Consider the following 21,238-nt stretch of genomic DNA (forward strand, 5'->3'; position numbering starts at 1 on the left):
TGAATTATATGACTATCAAAATTTGAAGTTTTAAAATATTTTGATGAAGAAGCTATTAAAGTAGGACTCGCATAAAATATTTAATTATTAAAAATTTTGACAAACATTAAGATTGGCGAACCGGCTGATCGCCGAAGGCGGCTAGTGTTATATAAATTAATTTTAAAGAAAATAATCTAGATGCCTACAGTTCGGACAGAAAAGACTAACAGAAATATTTGGAGTTTCAGGTTGCACTTGAACTTAATTGAATTATGCTCGAATTGACACTTCCTACTTTCTCGTATACTTAAGTATAGAAAAAGTATAATGATCACCAAAAAAAAAAAAAAAAAAAAATCGAATTCGAGATTTTGAAGAATTCCACATTTTAGACCTTCATAAGAATTCATAAGAAGAAGAAGAAGAATTCACCTTTAGACCATATTCAGAAAAAAGCTAAATGAATAATAATCAAGAGCTAAGAAAGTGCAAACTGAGCAATTGATCGTAGTGTAGAGAAAGTATAATAATTGTCCAAAAATTCGAACACGATATTTTGATGCAACTCCACGTTTTAAACCTCCAGGAGTTCGAAAAATACATTTTTGGAAAATGTTCGCCCGCATGTCTATAACAAAGATAACTCAAAATTACTTTGAGCTAGGCAGTTGAAATTTGGAATAGGTCTTTATACCAAATTTATAAAATTTTATCAGATTGTGAGTAAAATCTGTTCAGAGGAAGTCCGTCTATCCGGCTATTCAAATATAAATTAACACGATAACAACAAAACGGAGAGAGCTAGATAGATATATTTCGGAACACAGATTTAACATCTATGGTGTAAACGTTTTTGAAATTTTGAGCTAAATCCAACAACGGCTTAACTGTCTGTCGGTCCTAACTTCCAGATACATGTAAAAGCGATCATTCTAAAATGTAATGACATAAATATATCAAATTTGGAACAGGATTTTATGACTACAAGCACAATTTTGCGTCCAATTTTTGTTTCGATCGGTTGAGAAAAACATATCTAAAATACAAATACGATTTCTGGATATTATTAACGCATGCCTGGTATCGCCAAATAAGTCGCCAGGGATGATACGATAAATTCTGTGAAATTCCTAAATTCACGCCAAAAGTTAATATTTCCTATTGCATGCCAATACTATGCAAGGCGTTCTCTGGTATGATAAGTTTATTAGAGAGTATGCGAGAAAGTTTTGGGGAGACCAATCCTTCTGGTTAAACATTTATTTGTTCCATTTTTGGAAAAATTTTGTAATCCATTTTCCCCTCATCTTTGATGTGTTAGATTAGGATTCTTCTCTAATAATTCTCGAATTTGAAATAAATTTGATGTTAATTTGGTAAAGCTAACAAGCCTGAAATTATAAAATATGTTTATTTTAAAAATTACCTAAAAAGAGTTTGGATAGCAGTGATAACCGTATATTCTTAGATAATATTGTGTGACGATGAACAAGACTATGAGTTGCAAAAGATATACGTATTTCCAAATTCTGAGCAATTTTACGAATTTTGCATTTCATCATAATTGTGGTTTTTGCTTCCTCGTAGACATATGCGCAAATATATCAATCAACAAAGATCAAACATTTGACGGAACAAGTCCAAAATGTGTCATAAAATTCTATTCTTCTGACTACACCCACTTGCATTTTTATGTCATCGTGTACACATAGAGATGGACGGCCGAAGAAACACACTTTTTGATGGAGGACTTCTCCCAAAATAAAACAGAAATAGGCAAATTTGATAAAAAGATACCATACCAAATCTAATACCACATCTCATTATATTTTGAGTTATCTTGTTTAAAACCCGACAGAGAGAGAGATATATAGTTCTAAAAGTGGTCTTTTCGAAGTTAGGGGAGGTTTGAAAGGAAGACTTTTATCAAAATCTCGAAGTATAATCCCCCCCCCTTTTGTATACATCCCATATAAAACCCAAATCTTTCTCGCATATTCTCTAATGTATTTTAGAGGCGTTTTTCCCCATTCAAAGGAAACCAAAATTTGGCACAGAATTACAATTGCAGTCACAAAATCGCGTACTAAATTTGATATATTTAAGTCATTGGGATTTTGGTTTATTTCGTTTACATACTTCTGAAAGTACTGACCCCTAGAAGCCCCCTACCTTCTGAATCACGTTCAATCTCCTGTTGAATTTGGTTCAAAAGTTGACAGACGTCTATAATATCTATATTAAATCTATGTACCATATTTTATTCACCTAGCTCTCTTTGTTTTGTAATTATCATATTATCTTGTATCCACCATATAGAAAGACTTCTTCTGAATAGATTTTATTCAAAATTCGATGAAAATATACAAATTTGGTATAAAGATCGTATACCAAATTTCACTCGTTTAGCTCAAAGTGTTTTTGAGTTATTTTTGAAGCAGACAGACCGATAAACATTTTCCAAAAATGTTTTATTCGATATCGGGGAGGTCTAAAACGTGGAAATTTGTCAAAAATTTGTCAAAAACAAAATATTTTCTCTATATTTCGTGCATGAAAAACTAAAAAACTAAAAAAAAGTTTTAGAAACTTTTAAAAAATCTTGTAAAAGAAAACTTGTAAAAGAAGTTAAAACCAAATTTTCTAGTTAATTACAGAGATTCTATTGAAGGAAGTTGTAATTATTGGTTATTTAGTCTAGTGTATCTGGCATTTTGGGTCCAAACAACCTTCGAGCAACTACGTGTACATTTGTGGTATATATATATATATATAGGGAATTTACAAAATATTCATAACTATTTTCATCTAGAAAATCATTTCTAATTGATCATTAATTATTGATAATTGGATAAATCCAATCTCTCAAATTTGGCTGTTGAATCCAGTGAACGCATTCTCGCTGTCCTATAGTAAAAATATTCAGCGTTGTGAATGAGTGCTTTCTTTTATTCTGTTATATATGCTAAGAGAAAATGAAATGTACATAACACGGGCTTGGCAAATTATACAAGAAAGAAAAAAAAAAAAAAAAAAAAAGGAAGAAAAAGAAAGAAAAGAAAAGATAAAGATATTTTTCTCCAAAAGTTTTACTTCCTTTCCAAAGTGCTCCGTAGATGTTAAAAAACATCTATAAAACAGTACTCCTTTAAGGTTAGTGTTTTATGTACGACACTTTTCTTCATTTTTATCTCTTCTTTAATCACTATTGAGTAGAACTGACACAGAACTGACACAGGGGGTTCGACAATTAGCGGAGATTTATGTACACTGGCGGATGCTGGAATTTCTCGCAGAGCCCCAGATGAGCTCCACATCCGGGTACTAACAAGATTCTACCCCTTTTAAACCCTCTTCAGGGTTAGACACAACATGTGTTAATTCTAACTCTCGGCTTTGTTTCCCACTGAGAGCTTACTTATTGGAGGTGACTCATCACGGTTAACGATTTTTGTTTTTGACATAAACCTCGGCTGTAGATAATTAGAACACGCGTTTTCTCCACCCTCTCCCTCAGCCCAACCCTTTTTCCGCTGGAAAGCTGAGGATGCAGTCGAAGAGTCGATCGCTTCATTTATATGTTTTGTTACATTTCGGGTAATTACGTACTTTCTTTTAAAACTAGCGGAAGTAATAATCTCGCAAAAACTTTCTCGTAGGCTCTGTAATAAAGCTGTTATCCCACTGAACGCCTTACATGGCATTGGTGTACAATAGTTAAGAAATATTAATCTTTGGCGTGAATTTATTTTTACCGAATATATCTGTGATACTTGGCGAGTGTTTTGGCGATTCATTCCTGGCATGCGGTCAAAAGTATCCAAAAATCGTTGTGTTTCAGACGCTTTCTTCCAAGCCTATTGAAATAATAATTTAACATAAAACTACATTTACAGTAACAAAATCATATACCAAATTTAATATATTCGTCATTGCGTTTTTTAGTTATCGCGTTTGCATTACCGCGTACAGTTATCGCGTTTTCTGAAAGTACAGACAGACAGACGGTCAACCCCTTGTTGGATTTCGCTGAAAATTTGATAGGTGTCTATAATGTAGAGGTTTAATCTATGTGCTGAATCTTATTTACCTAGTTCTCTTCGTTTTGTTGTTATCTTGCTAATTTATATTCGAACAGCCGGACAGACAGATTTTCTCTAAATGAGTTTTGCTTAAACTTTGATAGAAATCTACAAATTTAGTGTATAGAGGAAATTTTTATCCATCTAGTTCAAAGCGTTTTTGAGTTATCTTTGTCACAGACGGACATTTTCCGAAAATGTGTTTTTCGAACTCAGGATCGTGGAGATTCGTCGAAATTTCAAATTTTTTGACAATTACTATATTTTCTCTATACTACAAAACGAGAAAGTAAAAACAGATTTTTAAAATCTTTGCTCATGGAAGTGTATATGCAGGGTGTCATGACACTTCAGGATGAAGTTTAAAGTTAAGTCCGGGGCAAATTAAACTCTGAAAGAGTCCATTGGTGTTATAAGATTTCATGGTCCCTCTTTCCCTATTGAAATTTCATATATTTTTTTTATTGATTTTAATTTCATCTCTACATAGATAATTTTCAAGTAATGCATATTACAACAAATTGCAATAACAAATCATTCAGGATGACATTCAGGGAGTTGGTCTTAATACCACGCAAGTAAAAAAAAAAATTAAAAAATTTAATTTAATTTTTTAAGACAAAATTATAAAAAATATACACTTTTTTAATACATTCTAAACGTTTAAATATAAAATATAATGGGGGGAGGGGCTGACTTGTAAGACTTCTGTCAAAAGATTTAAAAAAATTGCTTATTTGCAAGAGACTGAAATCATAAATTAAAAAAAAAAATGAATAATGTTCTAAAATTTAAGCGACATTGGCTTTAATTTGAATACTTGGAAGAACATGAGTTTAAAAAAATCAAATGAAAGCTCAAAATAAGGTAACGTTAGAAACATCGAAAAAAATTTCAGAGTTTCAGAGCTTTTCAAAGTTACGGGGTTTCCAGGCAGTAGCCTATTCAATTACAAGATTTATTAAAGAAAAAAAAAAAAAAAAAATCTGTCTTCTAACCGAGTTTCCAAAATTCTTGTCATGTACTCCGTGAAGGAACGTATCTGAAAATCATTGGTAATCATTGATATTGGAACGTACTGAAAATCATTGACGTAAGTTCACAATCATTGGCTTAAGGTTGATTTTTTTTAAGGTTTAGTAAACAGGTTAAATAAAATCATTGAAATATCAGAACGCAAGATATCATAAGAGCTAACATAAAGAAACAGACAAAATTTTACTTTTATTTAAGGAAATTAAATAAATAAATAAACAAATACGCGAGGTCAAAAACTCTCAAGGAAGGGAAGAGAGAGGGGGAAAAAAGAAGAAAAGATCTTAAAAAATACATATATGTCTTTAAATGAAAAAAAAAAAAAATGACACATTTTTTATGACACCTACTGAAATATTTTAGCGCTTCTGAGTGAAATATTAGGAGTTTTGCTGAATGATACATTTGCTAGACCAATAATAAAAACAAAGAAAGAAAAAAAAAATTTTAATGCAAAATAGCTGATTATTTATTTTTAACTAAATAATTTTTTTGAAAATTTATTCATTTATTTTAGAATTTTATAATATCGCATGAACTCTCGCAGTATCAACAATTTTGTAAAACTCATTTTAAATCTGAAACAAATCAGTGAGCTGGAATTAATTATTCTCTGTTAACAAATCCAAAAAATATTTTAATATTTGATTAGACAGAATCTTCCAAATATAACAAATGGGTATTGGAAATAGAATAAGTATCCTCTGTTCTTTTAAAATGTAAGTCAATACGCTTTGTAAATATGTTTATCTACTGCGATACTCCTACTCTTACTGTTTGCTTTGCGATAGCCTGATAAAATAGCTGAAAAATCGATTGTTAGCTCTACCGTACGTAGTCAGAATGGCCGAGCGGTCTAAGGCGCCAGATTTAAGCTCTGGTTCTCGAAAGAGAGCGTGGGTTCGAACCCCACTTCTGACATTTGGAGGTGCTTTTTTTTTTCTCTTTTTTACTTTCGGTACACAACTATAATTAATACTAATTAAATATAAACAATGTTAATGTTATTGCTTAGTTAACAAGTTTTTATGGATTCTAAAATGATTTATAATTATCCAGTAATTCTTTAAATCGCGTTTATTATTATGCTTAATCATTTTCTGTGCATATTACATCTAATCCTTTGTTTTTGTTAAATAAACTAATAAATATATAAAAATTATGTCTTTTGCATAAGAGTGACATTCATGATTAGTAGAATTTTTTAGTGGAAAAAAATTTTAATAAATACAAATGACCTGCACTTCTCACTGTGAATTTTTGAATGAAAATAGAAAAATTAATGTATAAATAAATAAAAAAGGAAAATTACTTTAAAAATTAATTAATTAAATAATAATACTGTCATAGTTCTACGTCAACCTTTTAAAAACGCATCTGCTTTCAATGAAGCATACATAATAATAATAATGCAATACTGGCAAAATCAGGTAAAAAAATATATGCGATTAAAAGAGGATGATGAAAATTATCATTCATGCTTTATTCATTGCCTACGCGATTTCGAGCTTCAAAACTCCCTAAACAAAACACATGTTCTCACATTAAAATAAAATATTGATGAGCGAATGTAATAATATACAGAATTTACTTAATTTTATAACATTGAAGGCTTTCTAAGAATACACTTGCTTTTGCCGCTATTAAAACAAAAATGATTAATTTTTTTTTTTTTTTTTTAAGTTTTTCAGCTAGTAGTAGCACTCACATTTTCTAAAGTGGAACATACGTATAATTGAGAATTCGTGGAATAAAAATACATCGTCTTCTTTGAAAAAAATAGAATAAAGAATCAGAAATAATATTTTTCTCTAACAAATCTTTTACCGAAATAGCTAAATGAAAAATATATGTTTTTTTTTTTAATTTATTGTTTTATCATAGAGAAATCGTCTGCAAAATATTTAATCATTTAAAAAAAATGTATACAAATGTATAGAACTTGTTCTTCTTGAAATAATTATTATCTAAGCAACAGGTTCAAAATTTAATTAATTCTTTTTTTTATTTCAGATTCAAATATTAATTTCAGTGACATTATTTTATTTAATTGGCAGCGTTTTTAATTATTGATTTAGGTTTCTAAGAAAAATCATTTATTTTTATTCTTATTCTTTTTTATGCCTGCATTAAACCGATTTGCAATATCCGAATATTGCGTAAATATTGGATTAATACAATAATTAAATGAAAATGTTGATTTAAATTGTTCAGTTTGGTCTAAAACGAATTTTTTGCTATTTATAGAACATCGCAAAAACACATTATTTTTTTTTTTTTAAATTTCGTTGCTGATTTAATTAATTAATTTTTTTCTGCTTCACAAAAATTTGCTGGCTTCATAAATATACAAGTAAGTGAAATTATTTCAGAACAATAAATTATAAACTCATATTTGTTCTAGATATCGGATTGTTTTTTAAATATTATTAGAGTCAAAAATGCAAGTATTTTTTGTAAATTATGTAATTTTATTGCTGCGTTTGAATGTAACTTTCAATGAATATTTTAATGAATAATCTTAATATGCCTGCATTAAATCTTGGAGTTTCTCTTTCTTTCTCTCTTTCTCATGTATGGTTTATAACATTTCTTTCTCTTTTTCGTATAGTTTATAAAAATTGAAAATATTTTTATATTCATAGTTCAGATATGTAGAAAAATATACAGTATTCTGATTATATTTTCTTCGTTTAGTTCCAAAACGAAATTTTTTATTAAAACAAAATCAAACACTTTATTTTTTATTATTATTTAGGATGCAACCTATATCTGCAAATAATTCTCACATGCTATATTTACTGCAATAATTAAAGAAAAATTCTAAATCTAAAATCTGATATTGATTTAAAATATTTCATTAAAAGTTTCTAGCTAAATAATTTTTCTTTTGATATTTAAGACAAATTGCTTCGTTTGTAAAATTGATTGTGTTTAGTTTCATTTGATTCTCTAATGTGTGGTTTACTTAAAAAAATATTTTAAACATCAAATCTCAATAGACCATGTTATTATAATAATATTATGCTGATTTTATTTATTGTTTACTTGAATATTCTTAACGGGTGTTGAATCTCATAGCTTTATAGTGCTATTAAAAATGCCACGTGATGATGTAATTTCGCTTTCTGATTCCTCAAATAAACAGCTGAGATAATCATCAGAATTCTTCTTTATCTTTAAACAAGGAAGAAAACCACGCAATTAAATAGTTCATGAAACATTGAAAACGGGTTGAATTTTTTTGCAACAATGTAATCTAAAGTCTTTGTAGAAATTTAAGCAAAAAAAAAAAAAAAAAAAAAAGAAGTCCGAAATAAATTAAAATTGAGTAGTAATTTATTATCATGAAAAATATAATTTTTTAAATTTTAAAGTGATGTAAAAATCAGTTTTGAGTAATCTTATTTGGAAGAGTTATCACGGAAAAACAAAAAACTGCAGTTCGTTTAATTTTAATTGATTAGAATTTTAATCGAAATTTTGAAAATGGTTACGTTTTTATACTCCAGATGTATTTATGTCAAATTTAATACTCTAAATCTTTCGGCCTGTCTTGTAGAACGCCGTCAAATACACATACATTCCCCTCTTTTGTTTCTTATCTATAAAGATAAATTAGTATTTTATTTTCATTATAACTTGATACTTTGGTGTCAGAACAATGTTTTGCTTAAGAAAATAGAATATAGGGAATACAAAAAAGTGTTAAAAACATTATACTATAGGCAGAATGTTGACGAGACACCAAAATGAGGTTTATATTTATAGACACAGGTACATATGTGGAATGTTCATTACAGTTCGCCATCAATTGTGGAAATATTAACAAAACAACAGAACGGCAACGTTGCCACCAGTGATGTATTTTCGCAGAGAGAAATTCCAGCCTTGTTACCATCTATCAGCAACTAACGATGTAGGGGGGAGTGGAAGCCATTGGTAGTGGATAAAAACTGATATGGAAAGTTCAATCCCAAATACTAAAAGGTTGAAAATTGCTGCTGTAGACAAAACATCTCTTACTGAATTCCAGACGGGTATTAAACAGCTGGGACGAGACAGAAAATTCAAAACCTGAATGTAGAAGACAAGTTAATAGATAAGAAACTGAGATCCTCGCTCAACTGCAATTTCGACCGCTCACTTAAAGGCCCGAAAAAGCAATTTTCCTTAAATTATGTCACTGGATGTTTATTTCTATCTTTGGCAATACGTAAAAGCGTTTCCTTCCCCCCCCCTCCTCCCATCCTAAAGTCACTAAAAAAAAAAAAAAAAAAAAACCATCGAGAACGTGAATGCAAAAAGCGTCCAAGTTAAAAAATCCTCTCAGTTAAAATAACGCCAGGAAAACGTCAAGCAAAAAAAAAAAAGAGAGAGAACAACAACAAAAAAAGAAAATAGCATCTCAAAACATCCTCATTCTGTGTCAGAGGTTAACAGATAGATCCATTTAAAAAACGGGAGAATAAAAAAAAAATATTCTTGCAGGAGGGGAGAGGAAGGTTGTACGAGCGGGAGCTCCCTGATTGGTTATTCAGATCACAAACCGTGATTTGTGGGGGTCATGTTACGTCTTCTTAGACGTACGCGGACATCGTCCAACAGGTTACTCGTATAGATTGTTTATCGCTTCATTTGGCGAGCATTTTGTTCCAGTGTTTGATGACTGGCGGGAAAAAATTTAACGAACTATCAAGCAACTAAATGTCCTGCATTTGTCTAGGTTATGATTAAGATGTTCCATTTTATCCAAATTGTTGCATTTCTTACAAAGATTTACAAAATCAATATCTGAAGAACCCTATCCAGTTTCGATAATACATAAACTGAATAATATAAACGTTCTAGCATTAAGCGCCCAGTTAATTTTTATTTGTTATTGTCTCCTTTGGACACCAGCCAGTTCGCCAGTATTAATGCTCGTTAAAATTTTCAATCAAAATTTTTATGTAACTTGATTTCTTAATAGCTTCACCAGCAAAATATTTTTAAGTTTCAAATTTAGTAGACTAATTCATTCATATCCTTATCGTGGCCTTAAACCGTTCTGTTCATTGTAGTATGTATCATTTTCTGATTTTCTGTTAGCTTTCTTAATATTTCACCTTTTAATTAAAGTGGAGATAAACTGCTTTTAATAATAATAAAAACATTTTATACTGAAACCAACTTTTTTTTTTTTTAATATGAATACTGAAAACAGAGTCAATTGGTATTGAAATCTTATGCGCAATACAGAATAATTATCATAATTTATGAAATATCTCAAAGAATTATTCAACAAAAATTTCTCTGATTCATCATAAAATTCAGTTTCTAATTTTACTTTCAAAATGATTTAAATGACGTGAATAATAACAATACATTTTGTTTCGGTCTATAAATACACTTCAAAAAATTATGATCTAAATTTCAAACAGTCATTTGGTCCCGAGGAATCATATTTTGCTAACTATTCTTGACATTCCAACTTTTAAATCAATAAATAAACATTTCTATCTTGTGTGATCAAATCTGATCGTTTCATTAACTTTTGAATATTACAATTTCAGAACTACCAAAATTTTTATAATCTTAAGCCGATCAGTCTTGAGAAACCCAGGTCCACCAATCCTAGTAATCCGCCAATCAATCTTGAGATTGGCGGATTTTCTCTGAGATAGTTGATGAAATGGTCAAAAATCGCCCATTTTTATAGAACAGTGATATTCAAATTTTCTTAAATCAGCTTTAATGATTGCTTTAGTTGAATAAATTGCAACTCTTTTTATTTAAAATATTAGTGTCCCAAAAATATATTGCTAAATGTGATTCATAGGGCATGTAAAAATCTATGTAAACAATTAAAATTCGTACTTCATGAGAACATTTATTGACTAAATTTAAATATAATTATTTAATTCATTAGGATATTTTATTAACAGATGTATGTCTATTATTAATGGTTTACAAATTAACTGTTAGGCCGTGAATAGAGTGGATATCCTGCATATAATAAACCATGTTTTCCTAAAATGGAACTGATTTATTGAGTTAATTATATAGATATTGTAAAAGATCATAGAAAACTCTTTCTTGCATTTATTTTTTAGATAATATATTTCTTATTTATTTCATTTCATACAGAAAAGTGTTGAATATTACATTTTTATATTTTTAATTTGCAATAATAGATTTATTTTTTAATTTTAATTTTTGTCAATATGATGGTAACATGTTGATAAAAGCTAATTTTTTCCTATTGACGCGTACGTGCTCGTGTAGGTTAAATTTTGTCTTGTGCGAGATAAATTGCTAAAAAATATAATTAAATTATTTTTTAAAAAATTCATTAAAATTAAAAATTTAATTATTGGAAAAAACATTAGTACCTTTGAAAAGATTATTTTTTGAACTTCAATATGATGTAAAAATCAATTTTATGCTGTAATACGTTCGGTAGTTTTAGAGGGGAAACGCCAAAATTGCGCTTCATTTTTAATTAATTAAAATTCTAACGAAAAATTTAAAACAATCGCTTCGAATCAAGCCTAAAACAATGTTTTGAATTGAAGTTTGAAATTTGTGTAAAACACCGGTTTTGTTTTACCCATATGCATATATATATATATATATATATATATATATATATATATATATATATATATATATATATATATATATATATATATATATATATATATATATATATATATATATATATATATATATATATATATATATATATATATATATATATATATATATCAACAGCACATTGTTACTGAGTTATGACAGTTCAAACCTACTTTCAAATCCTACATATTGTTAATCTATACTTATAATAAAGCTCAATGTATGTGTGTGTGTGTGTTTGTTGGCGCTCTACAGAAAAGACCATTTCACCTACAGCTACCAAATTTGGTACATGTATACCTTAGAGGTCGGGAATGTGCACCTAGGGTCCCTTTTTTTGAATTTTTAATTAGAATTTTAATTATTAATTAAAAAATGACTTTCCAGCCAAAAAAATCTTTTCATTTTCTCCACCGTCAAATGAGTAAGGGTTAGATTTTTTTTTCCCAACAGTAATGAGACTAGGGCTAACATTTTACGGCTGATTATTTCAAACGATTCTGTTTATTTTCTTAATGTTTTATGCATTTAAAATGAAACATTGTTAATGAATCGATCTTTCAGATTCATTCTGAAGTATTTTTGAATTAAAATAACACAGAATAAAGGAAATTAAAAATTTCTAATCTGCATAGCGTTACTCCAACTGGCGTAGAAAAATTCACGCATTTGCGTTACCTTAACTGGCGTTGAAAATTCACGCATGCGCATTGTGTTCTGATTGTTGACAATATTATCAACGGATGATTCTTGATTTAAATTATTTTTGGGTTAGTTGCATGCTTTTGTAAGTAAATTGTATTTATGTTAGTTATATATTTTTTGCATATGCTTATAGATTTAAGTACATCGTTTTTTAAATAGTTTTTTTAAACCTGTTTTCGACCGATTCATTTTATTTTCTTAGTGTTTGATGCATTTAAAATTAAACATTTTTAATGAATCGATCTGTTTATGATGAATCTGAGAAAATTTTGTTGACAAATTCTTGAGATATTACATAAATTTAAAAAGATATTCTTTAGTGCCCATAAAGTTTAAACGCTCAGTGACTCTGTTATCAGTAATCATATTATAAAAAATACTTGGTTTCAGTAAAAAATATTATTATATTAATTGCAGATTAATTCTTTCCACTTTAATTTAAAGCATAAATTCTACGAGAGCTAACAGAAAATTAGAGATATATATATCACGTTATGACTGAAGGCCTTTATAATATTATGAGTGAATTATATGACTATCAAAATTTGAAGTTTTAAAATATTTTGATAAAGAATCTATTAAAGTAGGAATTGCGTAAAATATTTAATTATTAAAATTTAAACGAACATTAAGATTGGTGAACCGGCGGGTCGCCAAAGGCGGCTAGTATCCAATAAAGAAGATCAAAAATGCTTTGCTAAAGAAGATATGAATCACAAATCGTGAATCAGGTATTCAAATGAAACTAAGCACAATCGGTATGCACAGCTGATAAGCCAGTTGCCAAAAGTCCGCAGTATTTTAAATAAATGTACTGATTAATATGTTGTAAAAATGACATTATGTAACACCTGAAGGCCGCATTATCTTCTACATATTTCCGCTTTTGATGCAAATAAGCGTATGGCATTTTCTATTACAAAATTGCAATTGAAAGCATAAAAAAACTGGTTTGTAACTTTTCATGAATGAATGGACCGTCTATACCAATAAAAGATAATATAGCACATAATGGAATTTTAAATCAGTCTTTGCATAGTTTTAATCAATTTGTATTGATAAAAATTCACATACTAATTTTCAAATTCAGGTGGATGAATTGAATCATCATCGTCATCTTTTATTCATGTGTCATGTGTTATTCAGTTCAAAATTTTATTAAATATATACTTAACTGGCCGCCACTCCATTTTTTTAAAAACACAGAACAGGTTTTAGGAATATATAAATTAGTTAAACAAACTTCCTAAAACGCGATGCAATCTTCAATAAACTCCATGTCACAACTTCAATTAGTCTCCTAAGATGCAAAAAAGACGATAATAATTTATTTATTTCCCATTTTTTACTATGTATCTACTAATAATAAGGCAGGATGTATGCGTGTGTGTATACTGATGCTCCACAGGCCAGGCCTTTTGACTTAGAGATACCAAATTTCGCACACATATACTGTGGAAGATGGAAATGTGTACCTAGTGGAGATTTTTTTTTAAACTTTAATTATTTAAAAATTAAGTGAGATTATAACGTTTTGCATTAATAACTGCCGAAAATATTATCAGGCAAAGAAAAATTGTTCTACTTTAAAAAAAACCCCAAAAATTGTCTGTTTTACAAAATAAGTCTCATTGTCATGAATTTTTTTTCTGAATTTTGACGGTTTTTGGAAAGCATTTTTTGCGTAATTATTATTGTTGCATTAAAATGAAAATAATTTCAGTGTCTCATCAAATATTTTGTCACATGACTTTTTCAATTATTGAAAGGTAAAATAAATAAATAAATAACGAGTCTGTTTACTATTAGTATATATATATTAAGTGCAAGGCTTTTAATATAAAACAGATTCATGTTTACTGCAATTTGATGCTTAGAAATATTTTGAGATTTTGAGGAGAGAACTTTTAACAAGTTATTCATAAGCGATTTAACAGAAATCAAACGTTATCAATTTTCTCCTCTAACCTGTCCCACGGGGGGGGGACCTCATAATTGAGGATGGTGGTTGGTTCTCCCCACCCTTGTGGGTACACGAAAAGGTGAAGGCTCCTAACTTCGATGACGGGACATACTTCCTTAGGGAAGGGTTGTATCGTGGCCGGCGATACAACCCTTCCTTGTGGTTGAGGCTCAGGACTCAACCACAATTCCCGCCAGTGTTGCTGCTGCGGCAGTCCGGTCATTCAGTTTTTTTCCGTGTGCTTTCCAGTGGGTCGGAGAGGCCAGTTTCTGATTCTCCTCTTATTAGTTGGTTGCTAAAGGCGGCTAGATATAAATATTATGGAATTTTGAAATCAATTGTTTCTCAAAATCACTAGTGGTGTCAATCATAAATTTAATATCCATATTTAATCTATATTTATCTATCTATCTATCTATCTATATTCAATCTATATTTAAATAATGTATTAATTAATTATTTAAATATCGAGAATATTGAATTCAGCATTCCAATGAGAATACACAAATTCATATAATTTCAAAACTACTTGAACGATTGCAAAACGTTTATTTAAAATACGAAACAAGTGAAATGAAATAAAACTGATTAAAAATCCAATCGTCTAGCTATTTTTAAATGTTATTGTTTTCATTCAACAACTAAAATTGCAAAAAAAAAAAAAAAAAAAAAAAAAAAAAATTAAATTATTGCATTTATTTGTTAAATAATTTATCTTTTCCTAAAGTCAGTTTTTAAATGTTTTAGGTACAAGGCGTTTGAGTCAAATGACATTCAGTTCATCGACATCAGTTCTTTGCCAAATTCCAACAAGATGAATAAACAATTCCTCTTGAATGTTTTAACTCTTCATTTAGAAAATTGGATAGGTAAGCCCGGTGGTAAAGTTCCACTCTCCTAAAACGTAAGCATCCTAAAATGTTTTGTCTTGTTAGCTACAAAATCGTTCTTAATGAACGTTCTTAATTGTGCGTTTCTGAGTTCAAAATGTATTCACATACACACAAAAAGAAAAGCATGAGTTCATAGCAATCAACTTTTAAAAAAAATCTTTTTCTGTGTGTGCGAGTGTTTTTTTTTAAAGAGATTGAGTGCAAAATAGTGCAAAATCAGAGTAGAGTGCAAAATAGTGCAAAATCAGAGTAGAGTGCAAAATTTCTATTATATCATTGACATTGATTTTCTTTACTTTTTACTAAAGAAAATCAATGTCAATGATACAGTGTTCCCGTTTTTAATTGTCAATCAATTAAAAATGAGTTATACGAACATTTTTAAATTGTATTTTTATTCATTATTCAAAATTTTAAAATAGTATGTGTGATTTGAATTTGTTTTGTTCAATTCTAAATCAAAATGCGGAACTAAAATTAAATAAAACTGTGTAAAAATCTAATCATTCAGTTATTTTTAAATGCTATTGTTTTGATAGCATAAGTGAAATTAGTAAAAATTGTTTCTATTTCTGATTTATTTTTATTTGTTAAATACTCCAAATTTTGCGTCCTGTGTGATTTGCAAGTATATACAGGTGTTTATCAAAATAATGGAAACACCTTAAATTTATAAAGTATCCTTTATTAGTATGGTGTAGGACCGCCTTTGGTATTTTATATAGTTTGGATTCGCCTAGGAATCGATTCATACAAGTGTTGAATAGTGTTTAGAAGAATATTGTACCATTCTTCCTGAGGATATTGTGAATGTTCTAGAAGAGATACCGATGGAGGATATCGATTCCGTATTGAACGCTCTAAAATAGACCATAACTATTCAATTATATTGAGGTCGGGTGACTGTGCGGGCCAAGGCAGATGTTAACTTCATCAAACCATGATTGGACAAGTTTCGCTGCATTGATAGGTCCATTATCATCCTGGAATATTCCATCTCTTGCAGCAAACAAAGTTTGCATCATAGGATGGACCTGGTGAGCTGAAATTTCTCTATACGTCTCCCCAGTGATCCTTCCTTTCAGGATTACAATTGGTCCAGCAGAAAACCCCGACATAGCTGCCCGTATCATCACAGATCCACCTTCATGCTTGGCAGTTGGAAGGAGACTATCCCGATCATATGCTTGTGCAGGTGTCCTCCAAATGTGCATCCGTCCTGTTGTAGGGAAAAGTATGAAACACAATTTGTCAGACCATATTACTTTCTTCCACTTATCAATCAACCAGGTTTTTTGAGTCTGACACCACTGTAGACGACGTTTACCATTAACATCTGTGAAAAATGGCTTGGGAATTGCTGCTCTGCAATAAATGTTCTCTTTATGAAGGTGCCTCCTAACTGTAATCATTAATCAAATGTTCTCTTTATGAAGGTGCCTCCTAACTGTAATCATTAACACGGGAGAATCCAGATAGGTATTGAACTCTGCGCGCACATTTGCTGCAGTTGTTCACTTTTTAAACATTACAATCCGCTTTAATACCCGTCGGTCTCTTTCACTGAGCTTCTCTTTCCGCCCTCAATTTTGATTTGCCGAGCTACGTCTTGCCGCGCTGTGTGTATGCTGTCATGACTTTAGACACCGTACCTATAGAAACGCCTAAAAGTTGGGATGTTTCGGTAACATTTGCTCCAGTTAGACGGGCTCCTACAATTTGGCTTCTTTGAAAATCTGAGAGGTCCGATATTTTACACTTTTGAAAAAAATCCAAGAATTACAGAACTTGAATATAGCTAACACATACTACCAGAATATATACATTGCAATTTATAAAAGAAAAAAACTGGTGGCTTTTATCATTTTTAATGCTTACGGAGCGCATTCAAAATGTCACTTTTATTCACAGGTGTTTCCATTAATTTGATAACCACCTGTATTTTCTAAAGACCTTTAATTCACTTGATGAATTTACTATAGTGAAATCCATTCAATACAAGGGATGAAAGGAATTTGTCCTCGCATTTCCTAATAAAGAAGACACTCTCTACCAAAGGCGTAACTATATAAAATAGCGCCCAGAACAAACACCAAAAAACGCCCCCTTCCCATCTTTTTATTTAACTCTCCAAATATCCGCCTCCTCCAAAATCTTATAGCAAGGAGGTGTTGTATAAATTAAACCGAATAATTCTGCATGCAATATTTTTGAATTAATATGTTCAAATCACTGATTAAAGCAACTTGATTATCTAATTAGACTGCTGTAATAAATTCATTTATTCTAAAAATATTCCTAAATATGATTTGCAAAAATAGATTTCATAATTGAAATTTAAATCAAACCTATTTCATTGTTTCACCAAAATTTTAAAATAATTTTTCTTCTGCTAAGAAAAAATCACTTTATCCAAATAATTTTTTATCAAGAATTTTAGTTTACTTTTAAATAATCAAAAAGTAGTTTTTAATATCATTGCATTCAAATTCAAATTTTCTTTTTTCTTTCTGTATAATCTGCGTAAGCTAATTTTTTGTTTCCAGTTCAGATCTAACATGTGATATTTATTTAAGTATTCGATTACGTTGAAAACACCAACTTCCAACCACTTTGGCGGTTGGAAAAAAAAATTACTTTGTTTCTATAAATCACATTTTTATTTTTCGGAAAGGTTTGCCATTTTTATTTAAGTATATTAGAAAAAAAACAAATTATAGTGATTATAACATATTTTATTTGATGCAAAACTAAATCGGATGTAGCATTCTAAAACAGGAATTGCCCTTAAAATTTCAATATTTTGATATTTTTCTGGATATTTATATACATATATGATTATATGATGCAGAAAAAAGCATCTATGGTGTAAATTTTCCAAAAAAAAAAAAAAAAAAAAAAAAAAAAAAACCTGTTTTGGCCATACAATGCAAAGGATAGGAGCTCTCCTTCAAAAACTTTTACTTGCCAAAAAAAAAAAAAAAAAAAAAACCAAACCAAACCAAACCAAATCAAAAATTTTTTTAAAAAATGTACAAAAAAGATGGTGGTAAAGAAATCCTTGATCCATTGCTCCATGGATAAATTACAAAACACTGATAAATTATCATTCGTAACAATAAAGGCAATTTGTAAGATATGCAAAATGCTATTATTGTATTGTAGTTTTTATGCCCGAATGATGTTGATGGTTAGAACATGTATCAAGGAGCAAAGACTTTCGGTAAGAGATTCAAAAATAAGATAGCAGGCCTCCACAGCAAATACTAGACATGATAAAGTCTATTTTTAAAAGATTATGCGATAAACAATTACTGCTTAAACATAGAGAAACGGAAAATTGAAATGAAAATTTGTTTACAATTTATGAAATACTGAAATAACCTTTTGTTTGGTTACAATCTTTGCAGAATCATTAATACTTGTTCTTTAGTTTAATTAGGGTTATAAAATTGAATATAAGTTGAGAATAAGAAATAACATCTTAGGTAGATTGCCATTAATTGAAAATGAGCTAATAAATGAAATTCTCTGCCAAAAGTAAAATTCAACGCAGAAATAAGAAAACGCAACGCAGAATAAGAAAAATGAAAATCAGATTTAACATTGTGGGAAATTTCCTGACACAAAAGGAACCATATTTCTCAATTACAGGAAATCTTTATGATCAATTTTCTCAAAATTTGGTTTTTCATAAAACTTCTACACTGTTAACACGATAATTCAAAATTGTTTGAAATTATAAGTTTTTATTGCAATATATTCAGTATATATTATAAGTTATTGTATTCAGCATAAGTTTCAAACTATGTGGACAAAGAAATGAGGTATAAGTTCTGTAGCTAGTGAAATACTTTTTCACTTATAGGCGTTTATATCAAATTCATTTTAAATTAATGGAAAAATGCATATTTACACACATTTACCCACCCACCCCTAATTTACCTGCATTTCAAAAAATTTCTTAAATTTTGGGTCATTTCATTGATTCTACCACCTATAACTTGTATAAAGAAAATTAAGATTGAGGCATTACAGTTTGGCGTAGTGTGTTGGACATTTTGGAAGAATTTCATTAAAGTTTACTACACATTCCCCTCCTTCTCAAAAACTATTAAATTTTAAAAAAATTAAAAAAAAAACATTTTTGTCATTTTCGTATTTATAACTGACAAGGTATCTAAAAACAATAAAAAGTTATTAGAAAATCCAGTTTTTAAAAAACTGTATTCCTAAAGTAGTCTGCCACTTTATATGAACATGAATTATTTCGGTGATTTTTTGCAAGTTCTAAAGTTTATGGATATTTTTTTAGCTGGGCATTTTATAAGGAAATAGTAATTGTTTCTATCTTAAGAGTTAAGACATTTGTACCTATTGATTTATTTATTTATGCGATATAATTAAATATATAATTTCTAATCACTTAATAAATACGATTATTGAAATAACTATTAGAATTTCTTGCGATTTTAACGGTTAAACAACCGGTATTTTTTAATATATACCTCATATTTATTTATTTGCCTAGGAGTTAATGTTTTTAAATATTATGCAATTTGTGGTTATGGCGGACTCTTTCCTGTTTATGATGGTCAAAGGATAATTCATATTTCAGAATTATATATGACATGCATTTTTTAAGTAGATGAGTAATTAAAATGACTACCATAACTATTTTCCTCTCATTTTAATGTACATTTAGTTGTGCATTTTACAGGAAAATATATTCAGATTTATGATAAAATATATGATCAGTTAATATGTTTTTCAATTCTGATAAATGCATTTTGCAATTTTTAAATATATATTTATAATTATCATAATATTTTATTAATTAATTTATTCTCTTGCATAAGAATAAAATAATTAATAATTGAATAATATATATAATATATTATTCAATTCTTTTTTTAAAAATTTCATCTTTTTTTTGTATATTTGTAATATTGTTGTTACTCGGATATCATTATACAATTTAGTCTGGCGCAACTATAATCAATGTTTCTACTCAAACTCTCTTACAGAAAAAAAAATTACCTTCAAAACAAGTACTTAATAAACAATAAATTAATTAGTTAAATAATGGAAATTATTTAAATCCATTTCATCCTAGACCAAAACGATAAATAATCTTAATTAAAGTATATATTTTTTAGAAAGCAATTTCGTTTAACATCTTTTCAAAAGTTTGAAATAAAGGATTAAATCATAACTGCCTTTGCTACAAAACGTTTAGCCCATTTTTATTTTGTCTATGCATCAAAAATTAATTCCAACAATAAAGTACTGTTTCTCGTTGTGGTTGCTGGTGGTGTTTTCCTTAAAAAAGAAAGAAAGAAATTATTGCTTTCAGCCCAGCAAAAATTAAATAAGTTCAGTAACTAATTTTAAATCGGCTGACAGTATGAAGTTAATGCAATTAACTTGATGGATGAAACCGCTGTAATTTTAAATTAGTTTGAGTTTATAAATATTTAAGTAAGTATTATAACTTAAACATATTAGTATACACTATCCATGGTTTAATTTAATTATAATAAATACGCTTGTTTATTACTGTTTTTGTAATCTATTTATGTATTTTTAAAAATTTTTAAAATGACAATTACCAAATATTCGAAAAGGTAATTAGTAAGCAACGTTTCTTGTTTGATTTATAAATAAAAATGAATGGTACATTCTCACAAAAAATTTACATTCTCTTGTGTCACACAAATCAAGTCAATCAAGTTTTCACAACCTGAAAAGTATCATTTCAATGCCAAAGCTTAAACCAGTTTTTAAAAAATCTTTTGAATAAAACACAGAAGATTAAACCTTTGCTTATAATTTTAAAAATGAAAACATATTGAATTAAGTAATGTAGAAATTAATTTCAAGTTAATTAATAATTTGATAAAAATTTTTTTATCAAATTACAGTCAACAATCGGTAATATAAAATTTGAACTGAATATT

The 21,238-nt window shown here is 28.9% G+C and overlaps 1 non-coding gene across 1 annotated transcript; it reads left to right on the plus strand.

Annotated features, from left to right (window-relative positions):
* Positions 1–5,936: 5,936 nt before the first annotated feature.
* On the plus strand, positions 5,937–6,020 carry Trnal-uaa (transfer RNA leucine (anticodon UAA)). The gene has a single exon. It is a non-coding gene; the product is annotated as a tRNA-Leu (tRNA).
* Positions 6,021–21,238: the final 15,218 nt, after the last annotated feature.

The sequence above is a fragment of the Argiope bruennichi genome, chromosome 10 (genome assembly GCF_947563725.1).
Source record: "Argiope bruennichi chromosome 10, qqArgBrue1.1, whole genome shotgun sequence".
Lineage (NCBI taxonomy): Eukaryota > Metazoa > Arthropoda > Arachnida > Araneae > Araneidae > Argiope > Argiope bruennichi.